Consider the following 19843-nt stretch of genomic DNA (forward strand, 5'->3'; position numbering starts at 1 on the left):
AACTATTCTATTATTCTGTAATGAAGATACTTAAATAAATGTTAAGAAAGCTATTAAAAGGTTAATATAGCTGGGCATGGTCACTCACACCTGTAATCCTCGCACTTTGAGAGGCCGAGGCTGGCAGATCATCTGAGGTCAGGAGTTCAAGACCAGCCTGGTCAATATGGTAAACCCTGTCTCTACTAAAAATATTAAAATTAGCTGTGCATGGTAGCACGCACCTGTAATTCCAGCTATTCAGGAGGTTGAGGCAGGAGAATCATTTGAACCTGGGAGGCGGAGGTTGCAATAAGCTGAGATCACATTACTGCATGCCAGCCAGAGAAAGACTCCATCTCAAAAACAAACAAACAAACAAAAATAAAAAAATAAAATTAAAAAAAAAAAAATATATATATATATATATATTTTTTTTTCCCATGGTGGAGCCTAAATTTGAACTATGGAGTCAAGCTCTATAATTAATGCTCCTAAATATTGTATTGGAAATTCTCTTAGTAGAGTAAGGCAGGAGAGATTGAATAAATTAAAAATATACTGGAAATGTCAATATAAACCTATGATCTTTACTCTTTTAGAAAAGGTGGTTTCTCTGCTCTATCTTTATGATTAAAACTCCTCATTTCTCACCACCTTGTCAGCTTCTAGTTGTCATGTGGAATAAGGTATTATGTTGCTTTTACTATCCAAATTTGTTTTCTTACATTATTTTACCCTCACAAAGATTCTTGGTAGACATCTGATTTTATTCTTAGGTCTAGGTAACAATCAGGATGAGTATGAGACAGCTGGTAAAAAGAGAACACATATGTTTCCAGTGTAGATAGAAAAAAATTCCCTTTTTTTTTTTTTAATGATGGTGGACTGAAGACATTGTTAGCATGCCTCTCACAGTTGGAAAGGCAAAATAGTGTGTAAAGATTTATGTTGTCAAAGAAACCACAGACCTTTGGAAAGCCGTGATGGGTAACAGCCTATGCCATGAGCCAGAGGAAAACTGTGTGTCTTCATAGTGAGACAGAGAGAAACTGCCACAGTGACACACACTCCCACAAAGGAGTCAAGCAATTTAGGCCACAGAAGGTCTTAATCCAAGACAGCAGTGGAGCTGATTTAGTGAGCAGTGGGGACTCTATGAGAAGGAGTGGCATTGGCTTATGGTTTGTGTGTTCTTTCAAACTCCAGTGGGACAGAGGGAAGTCATTCCAAATCCTTTTTCACAGGAAGTCTGCCAGCCAACTCAGGATGTAGTCATAGGTTGAAAGAAGCATCAACGGGGCATTGCAATAGAATCATGATTGGGGACAAAACCCATTGGCCAGGATGCAGGGACATGCAGGAAGTATGCTATACCCATGGGCACAGGAGCTGAGCACCCCTACTTCACTGGCAGATTGAGAAGTCTTGGCCTGAAACCCACAGTTTTTGTCTCCATTGGGAAGGCTTATGGTTGGGGCAGTTTTGAGTTCTAAGTGCATGCTCCCTGGAATCCAGCTAGTTGCTGCAAAGCACTCTGGATGTAAGACCTGCCATGCCAAGTATGTGGAAACTGAGTGAGGCTTACTGCCACCTGCTCCATGCTACTCCTTACGTGGATCTTTTGTGCAGCAGAGGCAGCTGCACTCCTCCCTGGAACTGCCTTGTGATCACCACTGGGGCCACTGCTTGAGCCTGCATATGGAAAGCCAGAGTACAAACTTGCCTGACCCACCCACAACCAGCTTTGCCCTTCCGTCTGATCTTGATAGCCTAACACAATGAACAGGTACATTTGGGAGCTCCATGGCCCAGCACATGGCCTAACACACCAGAAAATCTTCCTTGAGTAACATAAAGCAGGCACAAATTCTAGGTAGCTATGGTGCTGCTACCATAACTGGTGCTCTTTGGCAAGCTCCACTTCCTGGCTGGAGGCCAGCTGGCACAGCCCATTACAACATCTGCAAACAAAATGACACAGTGCTTAGGAAGGAGAAAACTTTCATGTGACCTCAGTTATTTTTCATTGCCTGCATTAGCCTGGCCAACAATGAGGTCTTGAGTATGTCCACGTGCCCAATACTACTACAGCTGGCATTTGAGAAAAACAATACATTAAGGTTATTTAAAACCAAGGAAAACTCAGAGTATAGTTATTCCTCTCCCACCGCCATCGGAGCTGGTGCTGGTACCCGCCGCTGGGAGACTAGACAGGTGACATCACCGGATCCCTTGCAGACATTCCCTAGGACCATCCTAAGTATGGCAGCCTCACTAGGTGAATAGACCCAAAAGAGCAGCAGGGCTCACAGTAATCTGGCCCTCAAAGACTGCTACTATTAGGGGAAGGAAGAATAGACCACATTAAGGGATACCCCATGAGACAAAAGAAGCCAGACTGCAGGCGCTGAGTCCCTGAACTTTAGCAGAGGCACAGGTGCAGTGCTAGGCTTAATGGGGGAAACTCTGCCCAACAGTCAGCCCTGGTGCTCATGAAGGGTCCTGGAGAAGGGGACTTCTCCCCCTTTACCACCACAGACACAGCTGGGCTTTCTCCCACAGGAGCTTGGAGTGTAAACCTGTAGAAAGCCCTCCTGGAACACTTCAGAGTGACAACATTCCCACAGGAGAAGTGCCCTCCAGGTTCAGGCTTACATGATAGACTCACACCCCCTCACAACATGGGACATCAGCATTCCTGCAGATGAAAAGAGGTGCCTGTCTGCTCTGAATAGCTAAAACACTGAGTAAGGAGTGTGACTGGGAGGTAGATTGCTTTCTTGCTGGTTTGGAAGGAGAGCTGTAGTGACTCCCTCTATTTCCGCTGAGAACACCTCAGTGCATTTTATTAAGAACTTCCCCACTCACCTCTATCAAGGCTGGAACCTCTGCCCACCATTTGGGTATTGCATTTTCTGGCCCGCTTTAGCCACAGCTAGTTTTTACCTGTGGGCACTTCCTACTGTCCTGAAGCCTGAGTTGTTCAACATAATTGTACTAGTCCATTCTCACGCTGTTGTAAAGGACTGCCTGAGACTGTGTAATTTATAAAGGAAAGAGGTTTAATTGACTAATAGTACTGCAGGGTTAGGGAGGCCCCAGGAAACTCACAATCACAGTAAACAGGGAAGCAAACATGTCCTTTTTCACATGATGGAAGTTAGTAGAGGTGCTGAGCAAAAGGGGGAAAAGCCCCTTATAAAGCCATCAGTTCTCATGAGAACTCATCATCATGAGAACTGCCTGCAGGTAACCACCCCATGATTCAACTACCTCCCACTGGTTCCCTGTCACAACACGTGGGGATTTTGGAAGCTACAATTCAAGATGAGATTTGGGTGAGGCCACAGTCAAACCACATCACTAATGAATAAAGTACTGGGGAATTTTTTTTTTTTTTTCAAATTGCATAATACTGAGAAATTGAGGAGGAAAATAAAATCAAAGACAGAATTAAAATGGAGTAAGTAATAGTTAATATTAGGACTAGATCATTAAGAGAAATCATAGTAAGCAAAAATAAGTAACTCCTCCCAGCTTAGCCCAACTAACTGCAGCTGCAAACCTATCTCACAGCCCACATTCCAGGCTAGTCATAAATCCTGTATTTAAAGAAAGTACAGGCAAAGCAGACCAAGTACAACCTCTTCCCTACTTAGATAAGAGCACCAGAGCATATCGTTAGGTCTGCAGCCTGCACGTAATTATGCAATTTCTTTTTTTTCCTGGTCTCCTCCTCAAACTTTCAGCCTCCAACCTCAGCTGCAAGGTTATTAAGTCAAATAACTACAAAGCCCGACATTGTTAAACTTGATTAACTGTCCTTGTCTGAAACCTGTCTCCTGCCTTGCTTTCCCACCTCAAATTACACAAAAGCAATATGTTCTCTTTGTTCAGGGCTAGTTGCCATTACGGGAAGTGAGACCGCCATCAGCCGGCACTCCAATAAAGACATTCTTTTGTGTCTCTTAGTCTCTCTGTACTTCTCGGCTTGAATTTCCACAACAAAATGAAATAAGCTTCATGAGAGCTTTGCCATTTCAGCTGCATAGGAGACAGTGAACCTGCTTTCACATCCAGTATATCACTACTGTAACCAGCATCACTTAAATCACAAACAATATTTAATAATAATGCTTAGGAATGTATACATCAGAGTATAATAAAGAAAAGAGAACTTATTACCCTCAAATTTGAATAATGACCATTGAAGAAGGAATCATAGAGGCTATAACTAGCTAATGACACACAGGAGGTTCCAGGTTTTGAAATTTTCATTGTCATATTTGGGTTGCTATGTGGTTGTTTGCTTTGTAACAAATTGTTAATCTTTGCTTTCACATATTTTTTGTACTTTCTACATGAGTTTTCTGACACAAAGGGTACGTAAATTTAATGTGCCCATTTTAATAAGCAAACACAAAATTGACCATAAAATGTGTTCATAAAGACAAAAATATATTTAAAAAGTAGAAAGCTGCTCTGTCAGACAAGGCTAAAGGCTTGCCTCTCACTCTAACACAAACAAAATTACAAAGAGACTTGAAGAAAAAAATGTTAGGAGAATATATGTGTCTATATTCACACTGCTATGAAGAAATACCCGAGACTGGGTAATTTATAAAGACAAGAGTTTAAAGTGGCTCACAGTTTTGCAGGCTGTACAGGTTGCATTGCAGTGGAGGTCTCTAGAAGCTTTCAATCATGGCAGAAGGTGGAGGGGAAGCGGCACCTTTTACATGGCCCAGAGCAGGAGGAAGAGAGAGAGAGAGAAGGGGGAGGTGCTACACACTTTTAAACAATTAGATCTCTTGATAACAAGCTCACTATCAGGAGAACACCACCAAAGGGGAAATCTGCCCCTATGATCATATCACCTGCCACCAGGCACCACCTCCAACACTGTGATTACCAGTTGACAGGACCCATGGGTGGGGACACTGACACAAACAAAATGTAGAAAAATATTACCTCTCTAAAACTACATCATACTCACTTTCAGGTAAAGATTTAAAAGGATAATTTATTCTGAAAGTGTATCCACTAGTAAACTTTAAGTTTGTGTCTATTTCGCTGCTCGGCATACAGCTTCTGTATTAGTTAAATGGTGCTATCAAGACCACATACCAGACACTGAGTGGTTTAAACAACAGAAATCTATTCTTTCACAGTTGTGGATGCCAGAAGTCCAAGACGGAGGAGTTGAAAGAATTGATTTTTTTCTGAGATCTATGAGGAAGAACCTGCTTCACGGCTTTTCATTAGCTTCTGGAGGTTTGCTGGCAAATCTTGGTGTTCTTGGCTTGTAGAAGCCTTACACTGATCTCTGCCTTTATCTTCACTTGACATTCTCCTTGTGTCTGTGTCTGTCTCCAACATTCCCTTTTTATAAGGACACCAGTAACATTAGATTAGGGCCAACCTTAATGACCTCGTTTTATCTTAACGACCTCCGTAAACACCCTACCTGCAAATAAGTTCACATTCTGAGGCACTCTTGGCTTGGAATTCTAAGGTAGAAATTTTGAGGAGACACGATTTCATGCCAAACAGCTTCTTCTCCCTTTTTTTTTTCTTTTGTATAATTTCTTATGTTAACCCTTTTCTCCTTTGGTTCTCATCCAAACACATTTAATGGTTCATTTTTATTATTTTCTCCTGACCACCTGTGTACTTACTGGCCTAATGTACTTGAGTTCAATTTCATGCAGGTCAAATTAAAACAATCAGCACCATTTTTAATACTCACTAAATTTGTTATTTACTACTATCACCAGACTGAAAATTGTTGAGGATGTTTCTCAAATTTCCAAAAGGTAAATATGTGGTAGAAGATAACTTCCGCATAAGACTTTACAGATAATTAAATCAGCTGAAGCTGATTCCCCTGTTCTTCAGTACAACCTTTTTCTTACTCTGTACTTGTCTACTTATTAATAATTATATGGATATTTTCTCTCTTAAATGTATTTCCTCATCTCAAACTCTTAGTGCTTCTGAATTTAGCTATTTATTATCTATTCTTTTGGGGTTTTTTAAAAAAATTTGCTTATTGTTTAAATAGAGGCAACAACCAAATTCTTCCTTTATTTTCAGCCCTATAATTTCATTAGAGTATAACATGCCAATTAATAGAGATGTATCTATGAGATCTCTTTACGTAACACATATTTATGAAAAAGTAGAAAACATTATTTGTAGGAATGCTCATAGGACCTTGAGAGGCTGGCTCACTACAACCTCTGCCTCCTGTGTTCAAGCAATTCTCCTGCCTCAGCCTCCCGAGTAGCTGGGACTACATGTTTTGTACGCCCAGCGAATTTTTGTGTTTTTAGTAGAGACGAGGTTTTATCATGTTGGCTGGCCTCAAACTCCAGACCTCGTGATCCACCTGCCTCAGCCTCCCAAAGTGCTGGGATTATAGGCATGAGCCACAGCACTCAGCCAATCACGCATATTTTAATTTGATCAGTATGTTTACCGTATCTCTACAATAGACATTATGATCACTTTGGCCTTAGTGTCATTGGCTTCCATTTTATTGGTTAAATCATTCTAATTGCTCAATTTGGTACTGAAAATTTCACCAGGGTTGAAGTCTTTATCAAAGACATAAGTTTTGAAGTCTTAATTATAACTAGTCTGGTTAACTTACTAGTTTAAATAACAAATTCTGCCCCAGAATTTTAAATGCCACACAATGTATTATTAAGGTAAATTAATGCAGTACTTCTGAAGTTTTAAGATTGTAATTTAGAATCTTATTTAAATAGATGAAACTACATTGTCTGGTAGTGGAAAAAGTCATGTAAGAAAGATTTACTGCTGTGGGGTATCTTATTGTTCAGAAAACTTTGCAAATAGATGATATGAACCTAAAAATCCATAACATACTTTGAATTCTGTAGAGATAAGCACTGTGTCCGTAGTACAAATACAAGTCTTTTATTTTTTTCAGTATTTCTCAAAATAACCCTTGGGTTAATTAGTCAATCAAAGATTTGGGGAATAGTGATTGGTAAAGAAAAAACTGAGTTACTTAACAGAATGCTGTGCCCCCGGGAGATATTTATTACCTCTCTGACAGAATATGTTTGTTTCTTCATTTATATTCCCACATAAAAATAGTATACAGTTTTATTCAGCTCCTGCATTCTATTATTACATGCCCTTAAGTCATGATGATACTCTGAGTATTGCTATCGGTTTAAAAGCTAAATTGCAATTATTTGTATTTCCTATGTAGAAAATAATGAAATGTCCCCCTTTCCCAATTTCCCATTGTGGTCATTTTGCTTTTGAACAGTCAGTAAATTATCTATATACTATTCTGTTAACTATAATCTTCTTACTGTGTTCCTTAAAATAAAGGACTCTCAGCAGAAAGTTATATTGAAAATTTATTTTTCATAAAAATAAATGTATATCAAATAAATAATATTTTAATAAATTTATTCTTTGTCATTTATTCAATGTCCTATTAGCATTTCTGCAAATAACATTTTCAACCTTTTCATAAACATGCATTATATAAATAAATAAATGTATTCTGAATAAAAATTATTCCAGAATCATTTGTAGGATTAGGAAAGCATTGTTGCAAGTGTTAAGTTTGTTTGCCATATTTTCTGAAAGGATTCTTGTTAAACTATTATTTTGCATTAATAAATATTTTATAAAATGAATCATTAGCTCTAAAATATTTCTAATCTCATTTTAATTGAAAACTGTAATTAAAATTATGCTTGTAGCAGAAAAGGGTAGGAAATGAGGAGATGTTAGCCAAAGGGTACAAACTTGCAGTTATGTAGGATAAACAAGTCTACAGATCCAATGCATAGCACGAGGACAACAGTTAGTAATCTTGTATACTAAAACCTTGCTAAGAGAGTAGATTTTTGATGCTCTTACCACACACAGAAACACACACACAGAAGTGATCTATGTACGCAGAAAGATTAGTTAATATGTTTAACTGTAATAATGATTTTACTATGGTGTGTATATATATATGTGTGTGTGTATGTATGTCAGCACAGCATATTTTACACATTTTATATGCAGTTGTCCTTCAGTATCCAGAGAGGATCCTCTCTAAGACCCCAAGGATAGCAAAATCCTCAGATGCTCAAGTTACTTACATAAAATGGTGCAATATATGCAAGTAAACAAAGCACATCCTGCCATATACTTTAAATCACCTCTAGATGACTTATAATACCTAATACAATGTAAATGCTATGTAAATAGTTGCACTTTAAAATCTGTATAATTTTTATTGTTGTATTGTTCTTTTTTTTCCAAATAATTTTGATCTATGTTTCAATGAACACATGGATGTGGAACCCATACAGAGGTTCTATGTTATGCTTCATTGCACAAGACAGAATCTAAACCATGATGTGATGATGATGATGGCAAGGGCTACTTGTGATGCTTACTTAACTTTATTATAAGCTTCTATTAATACTCTATATAATATTATTATAGATTTACACAAGCAGCATAGCATTATTCATTAACTTTATTGCACTATGATATCCTTATCATTCTGAGAATATGGGCTGTTTGACACTGAGATACTTCTCAAATGCTTCTCAACACTATGTGTTTCTCTGAAAAATTTGAATAATACCTATACTGCAATGATGGTATACAAAGTAAGATTATCTCTGTATGAATAAATATTGAACATACTATATAGAGATATACTTAATGAAGAGTTGATGGCATATAAACAGAAAACAAGACAGTTCATTCCTTGAATCAGTCAATTGGTTATTCATTATTTTATGTAACAGAGAGTTGTTGAGTTCTTTATGTCAGACAATCTGCCAAGAACCACGGATAAAAAATACAAGTCAGACATGGCTCCAGCAAATTGGCAAAGATAAAGATTACATTAGAAATGAAAGAAATAAGTGGGTGTTTGAGTTGATTTTATCTTCTAAGGTGTTCACATTATTGAAGGCTTACTGTAATCTGGGCAAAATATTAAAAATATATAGTAAATTCATACCCGGAATTTCAAAGTAAGGCACAGTCATTTCAAATCTGCTAAAGAGATGAAGCAATGGGGATGCTTTTTACCCTTTTTACCCCTCTTTTTTTTTTTGCCAATTATATTGTTTATTTAGATATCAAAAGCATTAAAAAGGCAAATCTTTCAGGTGAGTTGCTGAAATACATTGACTTTAAATCCCATTTAAGCAATTGAGTAGTGGTTACAGACATTAGATTTTAGTGGACAAGAAAGACACATTAACTCTTTATGGTTTAACAAATAGTTTAATTTAATATGATCTACATTTATTGAATAGACAAAAAAGAGTTAGTATCCTCCAAAAGTGTTAGTTATTAAAATGTATATATTTTATTTTAATAAATATTCAAATGTGTGACTTTGTTCAAGATTTTCTTATTCTCTAAATGTCTTACTTTCGTCAACATGTCCTTATTGTTGTAAGGATCAAATATGATTGTCCAAACATTTTATAAATTCCAAGCACTAGCAATAAAATAGTTATTATTATAAATGTTTGATGAAGTTAACAGTTTATATCAGGTAAAACTATAACACATTATCATAATATTGTGGCATGGACTTGAGAGTTAGATAAATAGGACATCTGCCCATTTCTTGTATATCCAATCCAAGCTGTGAGACTCTGGGCAATTAAATTCATGATCTCAATTATGGAGATTAAGATATCCACATTGAATGCAGTTGTGTAAGACAAATGAGGATCTAATATCATGTCTCAAGTGGAGAGTTTTATAAATATACACATCTTATCTCTTTTTTCCCTGTGTTTTTTATCTATGACATTAAGGTAGTGGTGATGTTTATTCAACATGTTTATATTCATTCCTTATATATAGCTTTGGTGAGTTCTGATGACATCTTATTTTTGTTTTTCTTTTACACCTATCAAAACTAAATTCATGTTATTTCCCTATTGTGATGCTTGCTGATGCTTATTATAATTTCCTTATAAAAATATTTTTTAGTTCTGGCTTTTCACCCTAATTATGCTTCTGGGCACTATTGTTTCAAACCTAATGAGCTCCCATTTTTTATTTTGCTTATGTTCATTAATAGACTATCACAAGCATTTCTTTGTTGTCTCAGTTATCATAAAATTAAGATGCCTACTGGCAAATATCCAGTATTGTGACTTTTGGTTATTCTTGAAAAAGTTAGGTATTCTACTATTTTCATTTATCTTTGTTTCATTTCTCTTCATTATACCCTTGTTTGTGAAAGCAAGTCCACAGACATTTCATTGAAACCGACTTTTAAAAATTGATCTGGGAGACAATCAGATATTTGAAGAAAATAAAATGTCACTCTCTTGCTCTAAACTCTTCCGGTGTGCTAGATAATTATCAAACTCTTTATCATGGTTTTCTGATGCAAATACATTTTGAAACGTTGTCTCACTGTATCTTTACATGTATATTTTACCAAAGCCAAAGTGATGTTTTCAGGTATCTCAAACACAGTGAATATTTGCCCAGCACTATGTTTTTTTGTTTTTGTTTTTGTTTTTTTTTCTTTTTTTTTTTTTTGAGACGGAGTTTTGCTCTTGTTACCCAGGCTGGAGTGCAATGGCACGATGTCGGCTCACCGCAACCTCCGCCTCCTGGGTTCAAGCAATTCTTCTGCCTCAGCCTCCCAAGTAGCTGGGACTACAGGCATGCGCCACCATGGCCAGCTAATTTTTGTATTTTTAGTAGAGACAGGGTTTCGCCATGTTGACCACAATAGTCTCGATCTCTTGACTTCATGATCCACCCACCTCAGCCTCCCACATCACTATGTTTTAAAAATGTTCTTCATTCAGTTAAGATTTTATTTCTCACCATTGTATAATCATCAAAACTATTCAGTTTGCTCACGCAATTTACAGTCTAAGGTACCTACATTCATAGTCAGTATATTTGGCTTGAGACTTGATAGATTCTAACATTCTGGAAATAGATAACTTCATGTAATTTTGCCTTGTTAAATGCATAACGGACGAAGTACTTGTGTTTGGCAGCAATGAATAAATGTTATTTAGAATGTTTCAATGAATAATGTTGGGCTACGTTTAGAGTTAAATGGAAGTTTTAAAGAAAGAGCAGAAAAAATATTTTTTAAATGAATGATCAATTAGACTTATAAGATGATAAAGTATTTGAACATGAAGCAATTAAATAATTACTTAAAACTTTAACTGTTCAATGGTTTTCTCTAATAAGAGAAAGATGGTTTCTCTTTTCCTTTGTATTACATCAATGTAAATATTGTCAGTTCAAAATTAAAGCTTATAAAAATGGGAGTACAATTAATCTACCAACATTTCAATTAAAATTTATAGTTATAAATATGAAATAGGTAACAATTGCTTAATTAAGATTAAAAACATATAACTCTGCTTTGTCAAGAAGCAAAAGTCAGTATTGACACATTTTTCGCCTTAATTTGCATGTTGACAAGCTCTATGGCTGGCTCTCTTATTCTACCAATCTGATTAGCACACCCTCTTGACATAATTTACACTAAATGTTATAACATTTATATCCTTTTTCTCTGAATATTGCCTCTAAAATATCTATAGATTAAGCAATCTCCAAATGGCTGTCTAGAATCTTTCATTAAGGTGAATTTTCTCATTTAAAATGGCTTATATTTTGTGTTTAGGTAATTTTAAAACAGTTGCTTAAGTATGAGCTAAATTGGTTGTTTCCCCATTGCTCTTTATTAATTAAATTACACATTAGGACTGGAATTAAGCATAAAAATTACAGTCTACCCCAGCTAACTAAGAAATAGATCATTTTCTCTCTAATGAAAATCAGACTGGGCAAATAACTACTGAATTCTGCTAGTGATCAGCTAAATTTTTCTTTACTCTTCATAAGATTCCTAAATTCCAAGAAACTTTAGAATCTTCTCTGGGAATTCTGTAGGGTGTCAGAAATGATGATAATGATTGTTATGTTAGTTGTATTAATTTTTTATTTCAAATTTTAGAATCTGCTACTGTCATTCTGTAGGGTATTAAAAATGATAATAATAATTATGCTAGTTGTATGAATTTCTTATTTAAAACTTTGTCAAGAAAACAGTCAGATAAAATGAATAGTTTCAGATACGTACACCATTTTGTATCAAGCACTATGCCTGTTCTGGCAGACGAAGATAAGCCTGATTCTGAGGGGCTTATATTCTAGTTGGGAGATAGAAACATAAACAAATAATTATTATACAAATAACAAGTGACATAGCAGCAGGAAAAACAGATTGCTACCACTAGAACAGGATAAAATGACTATTGAGTGATCTCTAGAGGATTTTTAGATTTTCAAGACAATAGTGACTTTTGTACTGGTTGTGGAATCCCTAAGCAAAGAAGATGGAAACCACACCAGATAATAGAACAATTGGATAAAAAGTAAATATCCAAATGTACTGCAATATGCTTGAGTAAATTGTTCAGTGAAGCCACAGTGGTTACTCTCAAGTTTAATGGATAGATTCTTTCTTGTATAAGTAAATTCAAAGCTGCCAGTAACTCATTTCAATTACACACTTAAGCTTACTCTAGACATTCATATCTTGGTGATATGACTGTCAAATTTAGATTTATTATTTCTTATTATGAAAAGTGTTACTAATGGAATTGTTTTGCACATGCAAATGTTGATGAGACAGGAAATTATATATATATAATAAATATATATATATAAATGGTTGTATACACACACACACACATATATACACACACGTATATATACAACCATTTGGTTACAGTCAATAGTGAAGTGATAAGTTATGCTTCAGTGACCCAGACAGAAAAGTATTCCTATAAGGTTAGAAATTGTCAATTGTTCTGCAGGAAATATGATGACATACAAAATGCATAGGTATATATGTGTGTAATACTTATGTCTAAGTTCAAAAACAATCACTCCTAGTGTTGTAGAGTTGAAATCGGCAGGAAATGACAAGAGTTAGTCAAAGTTGCAAGGGCCTTAAATGTTACTCCATCTTTTACATCTCTGTATCCTCATCCCCTTATTCCTGTCTCTTTTTTTAATTTTTGCCATTCAATGCTTTCCATGTAGTATAATTTAAAATGCAAAAATGATAGTTTATTATGTGTTATCTTTCATCAACTGAACACTTACACAAGAAGTGGCTCACTCTTTGGACTTCACTCTTTTGTAGATTTATTCATATCCTATCCTTTGACATATTTGTCATATTTGGCAATTTATTTAACCCTCACAGCAAAGATAGTTATTCTTTTGATTTTGTAGCTGATAAAATTGAGATAACAGAGAATCTATGTTCACTATGCTGACTGCTGTGATTTTTACATATAACATTAAGCCTCTGAAAGGAATTACATCGAGTAAAATTAACAGTAATAAACAACTATGTTAAGTATAGCACAGTTTTATGTTATAGTGAGTTTTGATAAGATTAAAAAGTCTATTTAATGACATGAATTAGAAAGCTTCAATTTTGCCCTAATATTAAATGTATAAAGAAAACATTGTATGGTAGAGGGATAAAAAATATTTGTCAGTAAATAAAATAGACCACAAAATAATGATGTGGTTTGTATTTAATAAAGTATGATGTGAAATCAAACATTTTAATTATTAAGTAAAGGTAGCTAAAATATGTCAAAATGTCAGGGCCAGAAAGACTTTTATGTTACTTTACCTGAACCCTGCATTAAGGATGGACTCTACATCTGCACATATTACTCACAGCTGTGGTAAATAGATATTCAGCACATTTCCAGATAATTTTTTAATGAATATCACTACATTCCACGGTCATCTCACTTATTTGTTGCACAGATTTAATTATCAGACATTAGAAATGGTGCATATTTGAAAGAGAGCATGATCTTTTCTTCAAAGCTCTGGCATTATAGCAAAGGTCTTCATTCATTTTAGTGTTAACACGTAACTTTTTTATGAATATCATAGTTCAATGTATGTTAGGGAGAATATTTATAGACAGAAAATGAAGTCAACTATGAAATAAGATTAAGAACTGAAATACAATGACATAGAACCATTGCGGAAGGCAGTGTGGTGATTTTACTGTTTACAAAGCAAAGACTTGTAACCAACACAAATACCCATCAGTGATAGACTGGATAAAGAAAATGTGGCACATATACATCATGGAATACTATGCAGCCATGAAAAGGATGAGTTCATGTTCTTTGCAGGGACATGGATGAAACTGAATACCATCAGTCTCAGCAAACTGACACAAGAACAGAAAAGCAAACACAGCATGTTTTCACCCATAGGCAGGTGATGAACAATGAGAACACTTGGGCACAAGGAAGGGAACAACACTCACTGGGCTAAGTAGAAGGGTGGAGGGGAGGGGAGGCAAAGGGCAGCAGGTGGCAGGGAGGATGAGGAGGGATAACACCAGGAGAAATGCCTGTGGCAGGTGTGTGGAGTGCGAGAGGATGGAGACCTCAAACCACCATGGCATGTATGTACCTATTCAACAATCCTGCAGGATGCAGAACGTGCACATGTACCCCAGAGTCCAAAGTACAATTTAAAAAAATAATAGAACGTTAAAATACACATAAGGATCAGTAGCCTTATACTATATTCAGAATAATCTACCCATAGCTACTAGCTCAATTTTGACCTTAAATAGTTAATTCACATGTTCATTTTGTTATAAACTCAAACTTTCTATGATTTTCACCAAATGTAGGAATAAAATATGTTTTTTCAATTAACTTTACACACTATTAAACATCTTGGTTCATGATTCAACCCTCATTTATAGTTTTGGTGATAAGATTATATCAACATTTAGTTGAGTTTTAATCTTAGAGTTCTATATATATAATGGCATAGCATGGCATGTCATCCAAATTAGGTCAATTTTAGCTTTAATATTCAAGTAGGTAATTATCAGCACTTGTAAAACATTCTAGAAAAGGTTATGATCCCAATAAAGTTAATACAGTGATAATAAATGTTTTCTCAAAATATGAAATTTATCCAATAGACTTCTCAGGCCACATATGGTGGCTTACACCTGTAATCTTGCACACTGGGAGACAGAATCAGGAGGATCCCTTGCACCCTGTAGTTCTAAACCAGGCTGAGTAACATAATGAAACCTTATCTCTACAGATAATAATAATAATAAATAGACATGCTTGGTGGCATGTGCCTGTATTCCCAGTTACTTGGGAGGCTGAAGTGGCAGATCGCCTGAGCCTAGGAGGTCAAGGCTGAAGCGATTTAGAGTGATCATTGCACTAAAAAAAAAAGAGAGAGAACAAAAAGACTTTTCATTTTTAAATGTTTATTTTTATTGTGGCTTTTCTTGGAGAATGATCTTTTTTTAAAAATTATATTTTTTATTTTTAATTTTTATTTTAGATTCAGGCGTACATATGCAGGTTCGTTTTATGGGTAAATTGCATGTCACAGTGGTTTACTATAAGATTATTCAACCAGGAGAATTTTCTTAAAGAGCTTTTTTGGAAATATGCTATGTATTTGAAATTTCAAGTTTTTTTTTTCTAGTGTAGAGAGTGTTGTACAAGTATTTTCTTTGGTGTCTTTTTGAGTTGATCTTAATGGCTGAATTCTATAAGTCAGTGCTATGTCAATGAAGAAAGAAGGGTTTCAAACAAATACCCATTTCATGTTTCATTTCTAAAAGAATTGATAAAATACTTAACTATCCAAAATTACCTCAAAATAATGCTCTTTAGGAGTAACTATTATTATTCAAAGTCTTAATATACATGAGTCATAATTTTAGAAAAAAAAGTTCTCCAGATGATTGTCATTGCAATTATTTGAGAAAGCAATGGCATTTATCAGTTATAAAAACTAGCACCTATTTATTCATTCTATTATTTTATCATGGTAAAACAAGTCATGAGATCTACCCTCTTAAATTTTTCACAGTGTAATACAAAATTTTTATAGACAAAATGTTGTACAGAGGATGTCTAGAACCTATTTATTTTGCACAACTAAAACTTTATGCCCATTTATAAGTAACTTGCCAGGATTTGCTTTAAAATGCTCTAGAAAAAGGAAAAACTAAACCTCCAGTTGCTTAAAATCTTATGCAAAGAACATCTCTAAAATAACCCCCAGTAACTAGAAAAAGCAATAAGTGGATGCAAATTTAACTTTAGAATTACCATGGAGTTATCTATGGGGAGGGGAAGCAGCAAAATATGATTTCAATATTTTGAGGCTCAGGCCAAAATTTCTCTCTGGGCACCTCCTGCCTGAAGGATGGGAACTAAGAAACAAAGCAATGTATGGAAATTTAAGGATCTTATTTATGTGACTATATAAGTAGTTACTTGTACTTACAAGCTGTTAGTTGGCATATTATGAAAATGAATAAGAAGGCTTTTAGTAGGCACATATCTTGTTTTTTCAAACTTTTTTGTGTGTTGGCTTACAAAAGTTTCTCACTGGCACCAACTATAGTGACTACATATACCAAGCAAATAGAAAAAATCTTTCCAAAAAGTTTGTGGTAAATTAGTTTTGCTCTATTCCCCTTTTTTTATTGATATATAATAATGAACATATTTAGGGGTACGTGTGAATGTTTGTTATGTGCATAGAATGTGTAATGACCAAGTCAGGGTATTTGAGGTATCCCTTACCTTGAGCATTTATCATTTTTATGAGTTGATATTATTTCATGTCCTATCTTCAGTTGCCTTGAAATATTCATAATATTGTTACTATGCATAGTCACCCTAGTCTTCTATCAAACATAGAAATTTATTTCTTCTAACTATATGTTTATACACATAATCAATATTTCTTCAACTCCACTGCTGCTAATCACCTTTCCAAGTATCTGATATTTATTGTTCTATTCTCCATGTCCATGAGATCAAAATTTTTAGCCTCCACATATGAGGGAGAATATGAGGTATTAATCTTTCTGTACCTGGCTTATCTTGCTTAACATAATGACCTTCAATTCCATCCATGTTGCTAGGAATGATATGATTTCATTTTTTATGGTCAAATAGTATTACACACACACCATATATATAATATATATATATATATATACACACACACACAACAAATGATACATATATGTATATATATATTCACATACACACACATATATATGCACACACAGACATAAACAAATATAATATGCATAGAAGATATAGAAACTACCCATATATAGTACGTTTTTCTTTGTCAGTTTATCTGTTGATGGACCCTTGGGTTGATTGTATTATCTTTGCTATCATCAATTTTCCTGCAATAAACATGTGAGTACAGGTATTCTTTTGATATATTGATTTCCTTTCTTTTGGATAAACACCCAGTGGTGGGATCACTAAATCAAATGGTAGTTCTATTTTTAGCTTTTAGTTACTTGGAAAATCTTTTTACTTTTTTTCAAAATGATTGTACTAGTTTACTTTGACCCCAGAAGTATGTAAGAGTTCTCTTTTCTCTGTATCCTAAGGACTATCTGTTAATTTATTTTTTATTTTATTTAAAAATTTTTTGTGTGTGGATGTTTGTATTTTTAAACGTAGCTATTATAATTGGGGAGAAATGATTTTTTTTATTTGCATTTCCCCAATGATTAGCGATGTTAAGAATACCTTCATATACCCATTGACCATTTGTATGTATTCTTTTCAAAAAATGTCTGCTCATGTTATTTGCCCATTTATTAATGGAACTATGTATTTGTCTTTTTATTGTTGAGTTGTATGAGTTCTTTAAAAATTTAGCATGTTAGTGTTCTGTCAGATAGGTAATTTGCAAATATCTTATATTTAAGAGGTTGTCACTTCATTCTGTTGATTGTTTCTTTTGCTGTGCAGATGTTTTTAGTTTAATATGGTCCCAGTTTCCCCTAATGTTGATATTTCACGGTTCATTAGTCAAGTCTCAGAAATTAACATTAGTCTAATATAATTAATTAAACTAGATACTATACAAATTTCACTAGTCTTTCCAATAATGCTATTTTTCTGTCCTGGAGTCTACTCTAGGATACAACAAGGTGTTAGATACATCAGGAATGTCAAGTTCCCTTTAGTTTTTATGAAGTTCTAGTCAAATTTTACAGTCTGAGTTTATGAACTAAGCCTTCTCTAGGCCACACTAAATTTTATATTAGTTTCATAGTGCTTGAAAGTCCTGCAAACTTAAACAGTAAATTTTACTCATGTTTGAAGCTACTGATAAGTGATAAATATGATTTTTCTTTGCCATGACAAAAACATATTACTTATATTTTTAGATTATACACCTGTAGTTTTCCCATTGATTTTTTATTTTTAAAAGAATATAAAATAAGAATACACTGAGGTGCTTGAAATCAAAGATTGTTCAGTTTATATGAGATTGTTTTCCCTTTTCTCTGGACATTTAAGAATTCCCTGGGGATAAATAATTTAATTCAGTGATGTTAACTAGTTTTAATTATATAGGAAAAAAGAGTCTTCCCTGTTGTAACTCCCTCTCCAATCTCTACATTCCCCTATCATCTCAGACAAGCTTTTTTCATATCCTAATTTGCTGTTTGGGGAATCAGTGTAGATGCATTCTTTGGAATACAAACACATTCAATCATTCCAATTATTCTTGATTCCTTTTTCCAATATTAGTCTTTGCTTCATGCCTATAGTTAGTTATTTGTGATTTAGCTCAAAGTCTTATATATATTTAGATCTTTATCTATATTATCTATATTATTCCCATGCCTCAGTTCAGGCCCTCCTAGAATAATAATCTGTATTATTCCCATGCCTCAGTTCAGGCCCTCCTTGCATCTTACCTCAATGAGCTTAACAACCTTTGCTCTGATTTGCTGATATTAAATCCTTTAGCTCCTAATTTTTTAATTTTAAGAGTGACGAAGATGAAGCAGTGTGAAAAGAGAGTGAAATAGGGTGGATATTTCAGATGTGGCAATAAAGACTTCTCTGGGGGCTGGGCACCATGGCTCACTCCTGTAATCCCAGCACTCTGGGAGAGCAAGACGGGTGTATCACCTGAGATCAGGAGTTCGAGACCAGACTGACTAACGTGGAGAAACCCCATCTCTACTAAAAATACAAAAAAATTAGCCAGGAATGGTGGTGCATGCCTGTAATCCCAGCTACTCGGGAGGCTGAGACAGGAGAATTGCTTGAATCCGAAAAGCAGAGATTGCTGTGAGCCGAGATCGCACCATTGCCCAGCAGCCTGGGCAACAAGGGCGAAACTCCGTTTAAAAAACAACAACAACAACAACAACAACAACACTTCTCTGATGGGATAATATTTAAACAAAGATCTGAAAGAACAAAAATAAAATCTCCGCAGTCATATGGAAAAATGAATTCTAGGTACAGAGTTTAGCATTAGACAAAAACCTCAGAGGTCTACTAGGCATTTAAAGAAATCACAAATGTCTGTGTGACTAAAAATAAATGAACAAGAAGAGTATTAGAAAATTGAACCAGGGGAGTGGGGAGTAGGGCATGGAAGTGACAAGTTACCAAAATATTGAAGGAGAAGGTAAGAGTTTGAGGTTTTCATTTGAGTGATATTGGAAGTCATAATAATGATTTGGGTATAAAATGACATGTTATATATCAGTACAATCAACGTGGCTCTTATTTATACTGCAGGCAGATGTGAGTGGAAGAAGGGAGATGATATGGAATAAATTAAGGGAAATGTTCTGATTTTCTCTCTAAATCTACAATGTTTTTGGCTGGAAAAGAACATTTGTGTGAGATGCTGATAATCATATTACTAACATTTACATGAGTGAAGTTTTCAGGGAAAAATGGCTAGA

This window comes from Cebus imitator, unplaced genomic scaffold (assembly GCF_001604975.1).
Source record: "Cebus imitator isolate Cc_AM_T3 unplaced genomic scaffold, Cebus_imitator-1.0 Scaffold530, whole genome shotgun sequence".
In the NCBI taxonomy this organism is placed as follows: Eukaryota; Metazoa; Chordata; class Mammalia; order Primates; family Cebidae; genus Cebus; species Cebus imitator.